The 14578-nt window shown below is 34.9% G+C and overlaps 1 protein-coding gene across 1 annotated transcript in view; it reads right to left on the bottom strand.

Moving 5' to 3' along the window:
- LOC112056080 (lachesin) overlaps positions 1-14135 on the bottom strand; it is a 166920-nt gene extending 152785 nt beyond the window's left edge. Inside the window, exon 1 of the mRNA XM_052886931.1 lies at positions 13984-14135. The gene's annotated coding sequence lies outside the window, so the exon portion shown is untranslated. The remainder of the gene's footprint in view (positions 1-13983) is intronic.
- Between the last annotated feature and the right edge of the window lie 443 nt (positions 14136-14578).

Below are 14578 nucleotides of genomic sequence, written 5' to 3'. Positions count from 1 at the left end.
TTGGCTGTTATTTGGATACAATTTATGGAAACCCTAATTTCAAGGAGACAAAGTCGTAGTATCGCAAATACTTACGAATGAAAAGTAACAACTTTCTCATTATTCGTGTTGCGGCTTGTGTTTTTATACTTCCAAAATGATCACAAAGGCATAATTAAGGGATTACTTCTTTAATCCCTTTAATCTGTAAATTAATAAAACGGTAAAATATTCTTTAAAGTCACAGCATGCGCTTGTTGCATACTAAGCTAAGATGTGCGTGCACGTCTCTGAGTAATGACATAACATTGTGCATTCTTTAATATGGAGGGGCACATCTAACGATTTATATCGATGCCATGATGCTATTGATGTATTCATGCTGTCACAGTCCTGCTTCTCATATGTCCTAGGTCATATCCAAATTCTCATAGGTCCTATACTTTACGCCTACAAGACCTTCCTTAATACTCATATCAAGGTAGGCGTTAAATTGGCAGTAAATAAAATAAATAAGTAAACCATACAAACATTAATCGTTCTCGTTTAAAGAATAGATAAATCGAAGTCATCGTACACAGCCGATAACAAATAGGTATGTAATGTTTTCTCAATACATCGTTACAAAGATCAAAGACTAGGAAGGAAGCCGCCTGCGATAATAAATAAACGGTTATTTTTGTACCATCACCCCCTATAAGTACAGATTTCCGCTGGACGGATGGGTTATTAGACGATCGTGTTTTAACTCTGAAGGATTATGTATGACAGCAATTTGAAATTCGAACGTATTCTTATACTGGCATTCGAATTTCAAATCGGTAAACAATTTACTATATAGGTAATATAAAAAAAAATAAAAGAGATATGAAAAGATCAGTACCTAATCAATATATAATATTAAGTCGTACCTGTAAATTATAAATATACTTAAGGATTTTTACTGTTTGAGTCTAAGATAACTGCTGGAACACAAATAAATAAAAGAAAATTCTTGCGTAAACAGTGTGAAAATGTATAGATGCATAAATGTCGTTTTCAGTCTGTATGCACCTCTCTCCAATATGGTAGCCTCCAATAATAATCCTTCAGACTGTGAAGAAATTATAAGAAACACTAAAACTTAACCATAGATTTAGTTTAGTCTATGGAACTTAACCATCTAACTTCATACTCATCTTCAAAAGAAAAGAAAATATGATTGATGACTCACATTTAGCGTCAGGTTGTCTCTTTCTAACACGATTTGTCTCTCTTTTGAAGGGAAAGCGAAATCGTGTTGTACTGCGGTTCTCGGTTTGCATAGAATAATATGACCATAAATTTTGTGTTGTAACTCAAAGAACTTACAATTTATATGAATCCTCCTCTTTTAACCGACAAAAAGGTTTTCCCGAATGTTTGTTTATACCGAATTCCTCTTAGATACCTGGATCGATTTGCAAATTTTATTTAGTTACTGAAAGGAAGTCTCAAAAACCGAAATATTGATAAGTAGGTTTAGGTACCCACTTGCATTGAGAAGTTTTTAGACAAACTTCTCAATGATGCAGTACTAGTTTGTGGAAAATAATTTATTCCTGCAGTGGTACACCCTTCCTTGTGTTTTTTCTCCTATGATTAATAAGTATTTACTCCTCTTCTCTAGGGGAGTAAGTAGGGGAGTAATGGGAGTAGTATCCCGTAGGTCGGGCGAAAGCTCTTCAGAAACGAAAGGGCTAGATGAAGGTAGAGAAATGGAACATTTTCTGAGCGTATCTGCTGAGAGATTTGGCCTTCAGCTTACAAGGACGTTCGGACTGATAGAAAACCCTCCTTGGTTTACCGGATTACGGAATTTTTGATGATGATTTATTTTACAAATGACTGATCGGGCTGATGTAAAAATAGGAGATTGTTTTTAGTTAGCCCTTGACTATAATCTCACCAGATAGTAAGTGATGATGCAATCTAAGATAGAAACGGGCTAACTTGTTAGAAGAAGGATGAAAATCCACTTCCTTTTCGGTTTCTATACGATATCGTACCGAAAACCTCAATCGGTCTGGCCGGGGATTTAGCCTAGGACATCCATCTTGTAAATCTACCAATACACCAGAGTAGTTACGACCGACGACGTAGTCAAACGGCGATCAAATCAATGTCTATTGAGGCTTTATTACTTTTAAATCCAATGACTATGAAATTTTTGCTTTGCCTGTATTTTACTATAAGTTTCATGGTAAATCTACTTCGCTTACTTCACTCGTCGCGAGGTGCTAACAACTATTTGTACAACAAATTCACATAAACTCAAGGATGTTTGCTCTGGCAAGGTTGTTCGCTATTAATGTCACAAAGCTATAATGTTATTTTTGACACCAATACGTCTTTTTCATCCATCATCATCATAACCAGCCTATTTTCATTCACTTCAACATACAGTATTTTCTTTGCTATAAAATATATGAGTGATAGATTTGAAGCTTAAACCCATCACACTGCGCCGATGCAGAATGGCGGTCTTAAAATCTACCCCTACTGCTCTATCCAAGACATGGTAAACACTAGGACCTCATGATTTTCCAACCAACCAAATATTTTTTGACCAATTGACCAAAATATCTTTGTTAAGAATTATTTCTGTGACCTCAAACTACTAGTTGAAAATGATCTTAGCGCGATACAATTTTGGTTCAAATGGTAATAACGCCATCTAGTATGCGACTCGGCAACTATATTTACAAGGTTTGAACAGAGGTATTCAAGTTTAAATACAGATCGGGCTTATTATATCTTAAAAACACAACCACTATTGGTAGGTAACCAATATATATCGATTTAATTTAGTGTGTCGTTGTGAAATATTGCCCCCGGGGCCACTGGGGCTTTCTCGTTACGATAAGTGATAAGCGAGTAGCTCCGAGAGGAAAGATTTATTATTTTCGGGTTTATCTGTACGCTAACAAGGTAGAGTCTTTGTCTAACGCGGCCTCATTTTGCGACTCTACAAAATGTATTATATAACTAGCTCTTATTCCAGAGCTAGTTATAGACCTTCGTATACAAACAAACCAGTCTTCAAATACTAATGAGAAAAAAAATTACGAATAGTTTGAATTTTGCGGGAGTCTCGGACCTCGCCCTAACAGAGTTAGATGAAGAAAGAAGGGATAAACGACCCCTTCTTTCTTCACCTAACCCTCGGCCTCAATTTCTAGGAAAGCTTCAGCTTCAAACCCCCCGTTACCAATTACACAATCAGAAAAAAACATATTTTCTATCATCCTTGAAAAAAGTCCTTCATTATACGTAATAGGTACATCGTGTTTCAAACATGTAGAGTATAAAATCGATACCTTATCAGGATTTGCGTCAATGTTAACTTTGTACACGCAGCAGCATTGATATGCATTTATTTATTTAATCCCTAAGTTAAATTCTAAAGGTGGGTACTTACTGGCGTTATGGGGCGTAATGTAACATGTTACAAAGCGAACATAAGTGCAGTCAGTAAGGAAACCAGCAAATAACTGAAGCTACAGAATGTGGTAAACGGCATAATGGCATGCTTGCATCAAATGTTAAAATACGTCCAGTAACGTCAGTATGCATCTAGACATCATCATTCTATCTACAGGCGTCCGCAGATCCGCATTGTACGCATCGCATCAAACACATTTTAGTATTATTTTTATAGAAAGTCATTCAAGTGGACGCACGTCCACTGATCCACATCGTACAGATTGTATCCGTTTGATGCGTCCGATACGTATGATGTCCCATATAGACCAAGTTTTTCCCTAAAATAAATTTTACATATTTTATTTATCTTATTTGCTTTTTTTATACTCTACAAGTTAGCCTTTGACTACAATCTCACCTGATGTTGAAGATGCAATCTAAGATGGAAGCGGGCTAACTTGTTAGGAGTAGGATGAAATCCACACTCCTTTCGGTTTCTACACGACATCGTACCGGAACGCTAAATCGCTTGGCGGCACGTCTTTGTCGGTAGGGTGGTAACTAGCCACGGCCGAAGCCTCCCACCAGCCAAAAAAGCTTGCCCAGTCTTGTTTTCCAATATATTTAAGAGCCTATGGGTTAAAGCGTGCGCCAGGAAAAGTTTCTAAAATAGTTCCAGTTTTTTGAATTTGTATATTACGACTAAATAAAAAATCTGTCGTAGAAATCACTTCAAAATCCATCGCTCACTGAACAGCGATAACTCTTGCCTTGACATAGCTCAAGCATACTTAATATCAATTCATATATTCAGGTATATAGGCCTGTATGTATTAAAATATATAACAGAGGCTAACTTGTTTTTACACAGTTTATAATTCCATTTAGGTTTACAAGATGATTGATAGTAGATGGATGATTTTTTCTTTCAAGTGAGTGATTCGTCCCACAAAATGTGTATCTGCAGGCTTAAGTGTTTTTCAGATAGCATGGGTACGGTGACTGTCGCCTGTGTGACGTTCATAATACGTACTTTTATCGTGAATTGCGGCAATCTTTCAAGAGTGAAACGAACTGTCACCCGCACCATCCTACATGAAACGAACTGTAATTCACTAACTTTGACATACTATGTTATTTGACATATACGAAATTGAAGCAAGGAAAGGTGGAGGGAACTAGGCCACGCGGAGGGTCACCCATGCCATGGACCAACCAGATTAAATCTGCTGTAGGCGGTCCCTTGCATGAATGTACGCGACTCACTACACACAGGGAGAAGTGGCGAATGCTCGTGAGGCGTATTACATCTGCCTCCAACACGTCCTAAAGACCACGACCGCTCTGTCAAGAGCGCAGCGACAAAGAAGAAGGAGAAATTGAGATTCTATGTAACAAATGTCATCCAATGTCTACTAACAATCCTTCGTGGATATCATACAGTAGGTAGATGACATTTCTCAGTTGATTTGATGTTTATTTTAATAGGTTATTAATGAAGAACACATTAGTGAATAGGCCAACTGTTCTTGTCAACATGAGGCATAGATTTTAAGGCTAATGTGCCTGTATAATACTTTCTTTAAATCGAAACATTTCCGAACGAGCTCTTTCATGAAGAGAACTACTATTCATAATTATCCAAAACAACTCCAGTAGAACTTTTACTAAAAATATCTCAAAATAACGAAATTCTTATTTTGCCCGAACCAGGACTGGATCCCAGGACCTTGAGAGTCGAAGTCACATTTGCTAACCACTGGACTAAAAGGCGACTATTAGTATACTAACTATTTTTTTTTTCATTTCATCTCCTTCCAGCCTTCCTGGTACTGCAATATACGTGCATTACTTCAGGAAAGAAGTAGTCTATCACTCTTCGCTATTTGCTTTCTGTACATTATGTACATAATATACTATTAGATACATAATCTTTACCAGAATCAGCTTAGGTATCATAAAAATCTATATTATGAAGAGGAAAAGTTTATACTGTAGTAGGGTGTAATCTCTGAATCTACAGAATCGATTTTGGAAATTCTTTTACCACTAAAAAAACCACTTTATTAGTGAGTGTCACATGGTAAGTATATTTTATCCCGCACGAACAGGAACTACTGATACCGTGGGGCTAGGTATCAGCTAGTAATATGTAAAAACTGAAAATACAAAACACTGAGTTCTGACACAGCTGTCTACACAAAAAACACTCGAAGTTGTGCTGACATTACCGAATTAATTTTCATTCATTTGTTGTCGATAATGTATATCGATAAAAACTTGCACTCTTATCGATGTATCGATAAATGCTGCAAACCTGTTCGACGAAACTTCCTTGTACCATTAAAACAAGGTTAAAGGCAATTTTTAGCGTTTTGTATAAAGAAAGTCAAGATGTCTTTACATTTTTTATTTAACACATAACTGTGTGTGCCGGTTCGATATGTTTTCGGTAGCGTCAACAAAAAAATACTCGTCATACTGAAAGTGATTCGAGTAATTTATATTGGGAAGTGAAACTTCTTTTAATAGGTCAGGTTGTCTGCCAAGTGTTTTTTTTTAATATATTGCGGAGAAACGATTGCCCGAAGTGCATCAATAACCTCGTCCATGAAAGTCAGAAAATTCTAATTCAAATTATTTTTAAGGTAATTAAATATGATTATGTATAGAGTATTGTTTAGTGTAGGTATAAAGAACATGTCGTGTAGGGGAGATGATTGTTAATGCCAATGACTTATATTGTTATACGTTGTTGGTTAATGCATAATTTAAACCTACCCCCAAGGTCACATGTCCTGAGGCCTGCTCGAGAGGTTTCCTCTAAATGATGGTACAATCCCTTTCGCTGCTAACCGTCGCGTTGTATAGGTACAAGCTTTTTGCTCTGTTGTTAATCTTTGTCATGACTCATGTTGTAACAAAAACTTGACCAATCCATACCAACTAAAATGTTTTAACGCTCTAACTAGGCAACGGATCATCGTCTGAATGCACATTAGTAGGGGTAAAAGGGGTAAAAAAATAAATTGATGCATGCTAATATTGTTCTTTAGAAGTAAATAAAGAAAATGTTATATTTTACAAAAGCTGAAAACAGAAGAAACTGAATATTAAAGCTTCTTATCGTGCCTTACCCTGAGAACCCCAAAAAATACAGATATTTTTATTTATCGATTAAGTTTTTGTCTGTCGTTACCAATACGCGGTTTGCAACTGGACAAAAACCTGACCTACAGCGACTAATATGTTTATGAGTAAATTTTTAACGTAATTACTGTTTAATATGCATGACTGTAATCATCAGAAAGATGTTTAAGTCAATTTTTAAACTCACGAAATATATTAAGGTCATGCAAGCTTTATTCATGACATGCTGATCTGATAGGTACGGTGGACCTCTTATGAAGACTCAGATTCATACAGTCAGCGATAAAGCGAATTGGGGTGTGATTCCGCTATTTTATATTCGTCGATGTAATATTCGCCTTCAACGAATTTTATTAGAATTTGAACTTTATTACTATGGTATGCCAAAAATTCAATATCACTAACAACAAAGTTGTCATGGAAATGAGCGATGTCACATCGCTGCATAACTTTACAGAATATATCTTTAAGTTAAATTTAACAATAGCTTTGCGTCTCGATGACCTATGTCCGCTATCTATGGTTCTTAGACGGATTTCCTTATTTCTTATTCTAGTTCTTAGTTGGTGGGGCACAGAAAAATAAACATATAGGCAAGCGAACTCTATACTCTAGCATCGAACGCAGTGACTCTGAGCTTTTGTATGAAATCCATAGCAACTAAAAGTCTATTTAGGAAACATAAATTCCTACATTGAACCGAGAATCGAATCTTGAACCACCTAGCTTATAAAGCAACGGAAAATAAGTACAAAAGTTCAAAACTTTTTCTCTTTAACTAGCTTTCGCCCAGCGGTTTCACCCGCGTAGTTCTCGTTCCCATGAGAATATATGGACAAAATATAGCCTATAATACTTACAAATAATGTGGCTTTCTTGTGGTAAAAGAATTTTCAAAATCGCTTCAGTAGATCCAGAGATTACCCCCTACAATAACAAACTTTACCTCTTTAGTATTAGTAGATAGATTAAAAATCGGTCATCGCTGGTCATTCCGAACGGATTCCCTTGCGTTCGTGCTTAACCGTCTTTAAGATCCGTTACCGGCTCGATTTCCTTTTACATCTTATTTGCATTTTAAATGCCTTTTCGTACAAAAACCAGAGCGACTTAATTACTTAGGCGACTTACAACAATAAGACAATTATTCAAAATTAATTAGACAATAATTTATTATATGCATTTATTACGTTCTATAAGACTTGACTTAGATTTTCAGATACTAATTAATTTTGCATTTCTTATGATTACTATTAGTCTTTAAGCTAGAGTCAGCGAGTTTGACAATTGATCTACTTCGTATAAGCGGTGAAAATATATGTTTTTAATATTCTAAGTCGTAATTAAAAACTCGTGCTAAAGCTCGTGCGCTGTAGCAAGGTGCGGGTGACAGTTCATTTTACGCTTGAAAGTTTGCCGCGATTCACGATAATAGTACGTATTATGAACGTCATACAACAACTGTCACCCGCACTAAGCTACAGCGTACGAACCATAAATTATAGTTTCGTAAAAAAATCACAAAACTGTGTATTTTTGATAATATGAATGTATAAATATTAAAATAAAATCAAAGAAAATAAGTATTAAACAACAAATGAAGATGTACAACAACTATAGAAGTAGTTTTTTTTTTTAATATTCAGGATCGCGTTTCCAGCTAGAGAAGTCTGTCGGTTGTACGACAAACTTGTCGCAAGCCCTTAAGTCTGCAGTAGCCCTAACACAACTTGCTTTCCCTTGACTTTTATCGAGACAAATTAAAAGTTTTTTGGTGACAATTAAAAAACTATAAAGATTTTGTTGCCTTCCAAAGTAATTACTTTCCACCTCTACCAAGAAGATATCTAGAATTATTATTTGGAATATAAAACGAATTATGAAAGCTGTCTTTTAAGAAGAAATTACTTTATTTGTTAACTTCTTCATCATCATTATTAGGCTATTTTAACTTCATCATCATAGGCGGACGTCCTGGATTCGATCCCCGGATGGGCCGATTGAGGTTTTCTTAATTGGTCCAGATCTGGCTGATGGCTTCGGCCGTGGTTAATTTCCTAAAATGCACACAAATGAAAAGTTTGAGGTACATGCCTAGGACCGAATTCGAACCCAAACCCTCCGGAATCGGAGCTATCACATATCCGCTAGGCTATCACAGCTCTCCTATCTACGTATCTACTACATAACTATATCTGTACAACAATTCATCAAAATTGGTACAGTGGCTTTGATGTGAGAAACATAATTTATAAATCTCTGAACGGGTTTGGATTTGAATTAGTATGCCAATCATGTCCCATTGAACTTATTTCCAAAAATATGCCAAATACCTCTAGACGCTCGAAATGTTTATCAATTGTTATCTTTTATCAGTGTTGATAATACTAGATAGGTGATACGTATAATATTATGACATATTTTGTTTAATACTTATGTGCTAGAAGAAAACTTTACGAATATATTTTATTCATATTTATAAATAAAAACTACATTTTGTATGTTAATTTCATGAGTTTAAGTTAAAGTACCTACTCGCATCTATGGGTAAAATAAAAATTTTGCATGAAATTTGATAAAATTTAATAAAATAAAATGAATATTAATCCAATTTAATTCACAAATGTAAATTTTAGTAACTTGGTGTAATCACTAAATCATATTAATTTTCGTAAACAAAAAAGGCTAATGGTGATGGATTTCAAATTATCTACTTACCTGAGAATGAAAATACCTATCTGAAAAAAGCACCTGCCTAGTCGATGGATGCTTATACCGAGTACGTAAGCTAATAATTATCTGTGCCGCCCACAGACAAAAAGAAAGACTATAATAATTTGATTTTATAATATCCTTTTGCCGCTGCGCACATAAAAAAAAAAATGAATAAGTCTGTGCTAAGCTTTGTATACCTTATTGTGTACGCACCTAATTCATCGCGGTACTTTGTGAATGATTAAGCAATTCCTTTTCATTCACATTCAAATTTGGAATCCTAATCATGCGGCCATATAAAAGAACCCTCAAAACTTCAAGGCCCTTTTCCCCTTCATTTAATTTTGACACCTTTACATTTTTTATGGTATATTGCATCAATTCATTGTTTCGGACCCTTGTTTGCTAAATGTCTTTTTATATAAATTTCAAGGTTAGAAAGCTATCAGTCCCACGGTTGTCAGCTGTTTTTTTTTTCATAAAATTTTAAATGGTGGCGAAGAGAATAAAGTTTGTTACCATAGACATGACTATTGAGTTTATATTTGGGAAGATATTACTTCTACTACCAGCAATTTTTCAAGTCATGATGACAAAAAATATTAGCATATAAAGCTTGAATATCAAAATATTGGGGCCACTTCTAAAAATAATTTTCATTGAACGCAAAAAGGGTTAGAACTCAAAGCCGATGCTAAATATTAAAAATTGCACAATAAAAGAGGCGGGAAAGAAAAATAATTTTATATGACATTGACAATAAACACGCGGCTTAGACAAAAACCCCCGAAATTCGTTCAGAAGCCTATTGTTTTAATTAGAATCAGAATTAAACAAAAGAATATTAAAACAAAAGAATAATAAAGCGTGTGTAATATTGAATGTCAAGGTAGCGGGGGCGCTTATGTTAATATTTACCTATTAGCATATACGTACATATATCTAGCTAATTACGCAACCATGTATATACATTAGCACTAACATTCCATATGCGAAATGTTTTTGAATTGCTCTAAAACTATTCCGAAAATTTATTACAATTAAAATTTCCGAAAGCTTCATATAAGTTTTCCTGTGAGATAAGTTTTTATAGAGTAAAAATACTTTATGAGAATTTCATATCATTAATAATGGCAAAGTTAGATTATGTTATAACCTTGCCTATTAATTAAGTCTAGGTATGGACAAAAAGGAAGTGAAAAAAATATAATTCATTGTATATTTTTTCCTATTTTACTGTAATGAATGACATCATGATAAATTAGGTTGGTAAGTATTCTTTAGGTTTTTGCAATAATAGGTAAGTATTTATTTAATAAAGATGTATAGGAAATAGGATGAAAAGTCCACTATAATATAGCGTGTCCTAGATACGTTTTTCGCCGGAGGACGTGAATTTTTAATGTTAATCTTTTATATATTTTATGTTGTAAGGCTTAAAAAGAATAGGGCATAAATTAATGAAAATTGGATTAAAGACAGACCTCCTAACATGCTGACATACACAAGGTAGACATAAAATACCGAAATTAGCAAAAAAATGTACTATAGTAATTTTTCCCAAAGTAATTAACTTGCATTATTTATTATATTTATTTATATTTTATTTGTACACCAAAAATACACAAACAAAATAAATAGATATTATAAACAAAGCAAGGTACTAAAGATGGCCTTAGCGCTAAGTAGCGATATCGTCCAGACAACCTTAGGAAAACTTGAACTTGATACTTGAATAATACTCCTGTACTTACTATTTCCGATGTTCAACGCTCAAAACTCTTTATTATATTTTTATGTACGTTTTCGGCAATGTATTGTCTATTATGATTGTATTTTCTTTTAATTAGTATAATATTGTTTTGTAATGACTGTTTTTGCCAAAAATAAAAAAAAATTGTAGAGACTTGCAAATATCATCAAGCCTACCTTTTAAGCCAAACCATTTGAGGTTTTGTGGAAAATATAGACTGCTACTTTACAAAGGTAACCTACTATCTAAGACGTAGATTATGTTTTATGTAGTATCTCCACTAGATACAAGATAACAAATAACTATTTCGATAACTTTTGATTGAACGCGATTTAGGATTTAGGATTTCCTCTCTGCGTGATTTTTCACACGTACGCACTTTTTTTTTGTACTTATGTAATGACTAGCTGGCGCCGCGCGGTTTCACCCGCGTGGTTCCCGTTTCCGTTGGAATACGGGGATAATATATAGCCTTCCTCGATAAATGGGCTATCTAACACTGAAAGAATTTTTCAAATCGGTCCAGTAGTTCCTGAGATTAGCGCGTTCATTCAATCAAACAAACAAACAAACTCGTCAGCTTTATAATATTAGTATAGATTATAATATTAGTATAGATTTGTCTGATTGTGTAAGTTCCGTAAGCTCCTTATTCAAATTCAAAAATCATTAATTTCAAGTAGGCTCAGTTTACAAGCACTTTTGATACGTCAGTTACCATTTGTAAAGATTCTACCACCGGTTCGGGAGGCAGGTTCTGCTGAGAAGAAACCGGCAAGAAACTCGACAGTTGCTCTTTTAAAAAAATCGTACAATATTATAATTTACAATTGATGACAACATTACAATCTCTTATAGTTTTACTTCCTGTGTGAAGGTGGAAGTTGATCCAATGGCCTACAAGCATCTTTATTATTGATGAACAACGGTGTAGTAACCTCGAAAAAGTAAATGTTTTTGACACATTGCTTAAAGTTATGCATTGGCAGGTCCATCACAGTCTTGGGGATCTTGTTATAGAAGAGTACACCCAAACCTATATAGGGACCTCAGCGGCGTCACCAGGAGGTTTGGGTGTGCGCAGAAGCATCACCTGTGGAGCCCGAAGGCAGAAGCAGAGTAGATGGGCGAAACGACTCTCTAAGAGTGTCTCCTTTGAGACTGGGACTTCGGCTTAGAGGGCCGTTCGGGAAGAGTGTTTTGGCCTGAGTGTATCAGTAGAGGCGGCTCTGGGATCGTGAGTTAAAGCCCATGTCTGGGTGACGTTAGATATAGGGGACCTCGTCTTCGCTGGCGAAGACACTGTGTAGCTTGTGTTTGTGTTGCCAGCATTGTCGTTCGTTATGTCATCGCCAGGATCGTAAAGGACGTTTTTTGGGCGCCTAGATTCTTCTTATTATGTAATATATGCCCTTAGCTGTTGACGGCACCGTGGTGCAGTGGGTAGAAAACCTACTTCCTCCATTTACGGCCATGGGTTCGATTCCCACAACCGATAAAAAGTATGTGTGAGATGAGCATGGGTATTTTCCAGTGTCTGGTAGTTTCAGTAGAACTCCAGATCAAAAGGATCAGATTGCACAAGTACAGGTCTGTAGGACCCCAAATTAAAGTTAGGTACCTAGACCAACTTTTAGCGCAAATTATGTAGGAGCCCAGACTAATAGAACTGGTCACGCAAATTGGTATAGGGTCTGTAGGATCCCTGATTAAATGGATGTACCTAGTGGTCGCACAAGTAAGCTTAGGTAGGTCTGTAGGTCCTAGATTAAAAGTACCTGACTTTACTCAGAAAGCTTTCAACCTAAGATTAAAAAAATATATACTGTACATGTACAATCACCCAAGCTTGCCAACCTGCATCGGGGCAGCGTGATGGGTCTAAGCTCCATATTCCCCTCTCCTGTAAAGTAGGAGGTAGCCTTAAGTAGCAGGCAGTTGAAATAAGCTGATAATAATGATGATTACTAAAAAAACTACTGAGCTCTTCTCTTCTCAGTAGAATAATCCTAACGAACCCGTAGTTGGGACTACCTTGTCAAAACTTTCAATTTCAAGAGTTTTTAATGAACTCATGAAAAAAAGAGTTTTTATTTGATTTTGTATCGAACAGATAAGCCTGGATGTATTTTTATTTTTTTTACGGATATTCGATTTCCGTTTTAATTTCGGCTGTAAAAACTAAATTCGGTCAACTCATTTTATGATTAAAAGTTCAGAAAAAAAAGAGATTGTTAATAAACATAACACCTGTCTAAATAATATTTCAATAGATTTATTATGTTATTAATAAATAGAAATTAAAAAAATAACACCTAATTATACTGCGGCGCCAGTTTTTTTTAAATCAATTGTTATGTAATTTGTATTCTACAGTATCAAGCGATAACCAATAAATATCGATAAACCTAGTAGTTATCTACCTACTACTAATAAATCCTGTCCTATAAATATTATAATGGCATTTTTATACAATCGTTTATCATAGAAAACCATAAAACTTTACTGCCGGCAACAGATATGTTTCATTTAAAACAGCAATAAAACCTGCCGGTAACTATAACTAAAACTAACACCATCCCATAAATAAAATCATTTTCGTTCGCGGTGGCTGCATCCCAACCACTAGTCTAAAATAAATTCCTTACCACACTACCAAGTACCGGAGTTATTTTAGTTTTCGCAATAAGACAACGCGCGCTAAGCATTAAACGTAAAATAAAACCATCCGTAGAACACAATATGCACAGAATATATTTACACAACACTTTAAACCTTTGCACAGTATTTACAAAAAAAAAAGATAGCTAAATGGAACAATACAGCTAAATAGAAAAAAATATATATTTATTTCCGAACGCTATACGATTTGTCACATTAAAATGGAACGCATTCCGAATTCGAAAAATAACTTTTTAATTTATAAAGTTGAGCGCACATACCGGGCGGTTGTGAAACGCGACTATTCCAACGCGCTCGGATACTGAACTGAGGCTCGACTGCTTTCGAACGTATATCCGCCGCTTTACTTTCTGAACGTTCTGAATATACGGAACATCTCTAGCCTGTGTGTGCGTTTAGTGAAGGACGTCTTGTCGATAGTAAAAACGTCGATCCTCTAACCTCTAGCTCAATGGTAACATACCTACGAGTATTGTGTTTTAATAACCGTTATCATTCTGACCATACATGTAAGTATTATATCGCACATTGCAACTGATAACAAGTTTATGCAACAAAAATATAAACAAAGTTATTATTTATCCACGATTTATAGCTTAGTTACTAATAATAAAGTTATTGGTGTTATACAATATTAACTAACTTACCTACTATTTTCTATTATTATAAAAATAAACAATTATTTTGCAAGTAATTCTAATGTATTAACGATAGATTTTCCTTAATAAATAAATAATGAATAAGCAAAGTAAATTATACTGTTACTTCATCGTTCTTGCGGTGGAACATATTTTAAAGTTTCTACTGCAAGTAATACAATGAAGCTGGAAAGCTTTTTAAATGTGCAAATGTTTT

Source organism: Bicyclus anynana, chromosome 18 (assembly GCF_947172395.1).
Source record: "Bicyclus anynana chromosome 18, ilBicAnyn1.1, whole genome shotgun sequence".
Lineage (NCBI taxonomy): Eukaryota > Metazoa > Arthropoda > Insecta > Lepidoptera > Nymphalidae > Bicyclus > Bicyclus anynana.
Note: the sequence above shows the minus strand (reverse complement) of the source record. Positions and strands in the feature narration are given on the sequence as shown.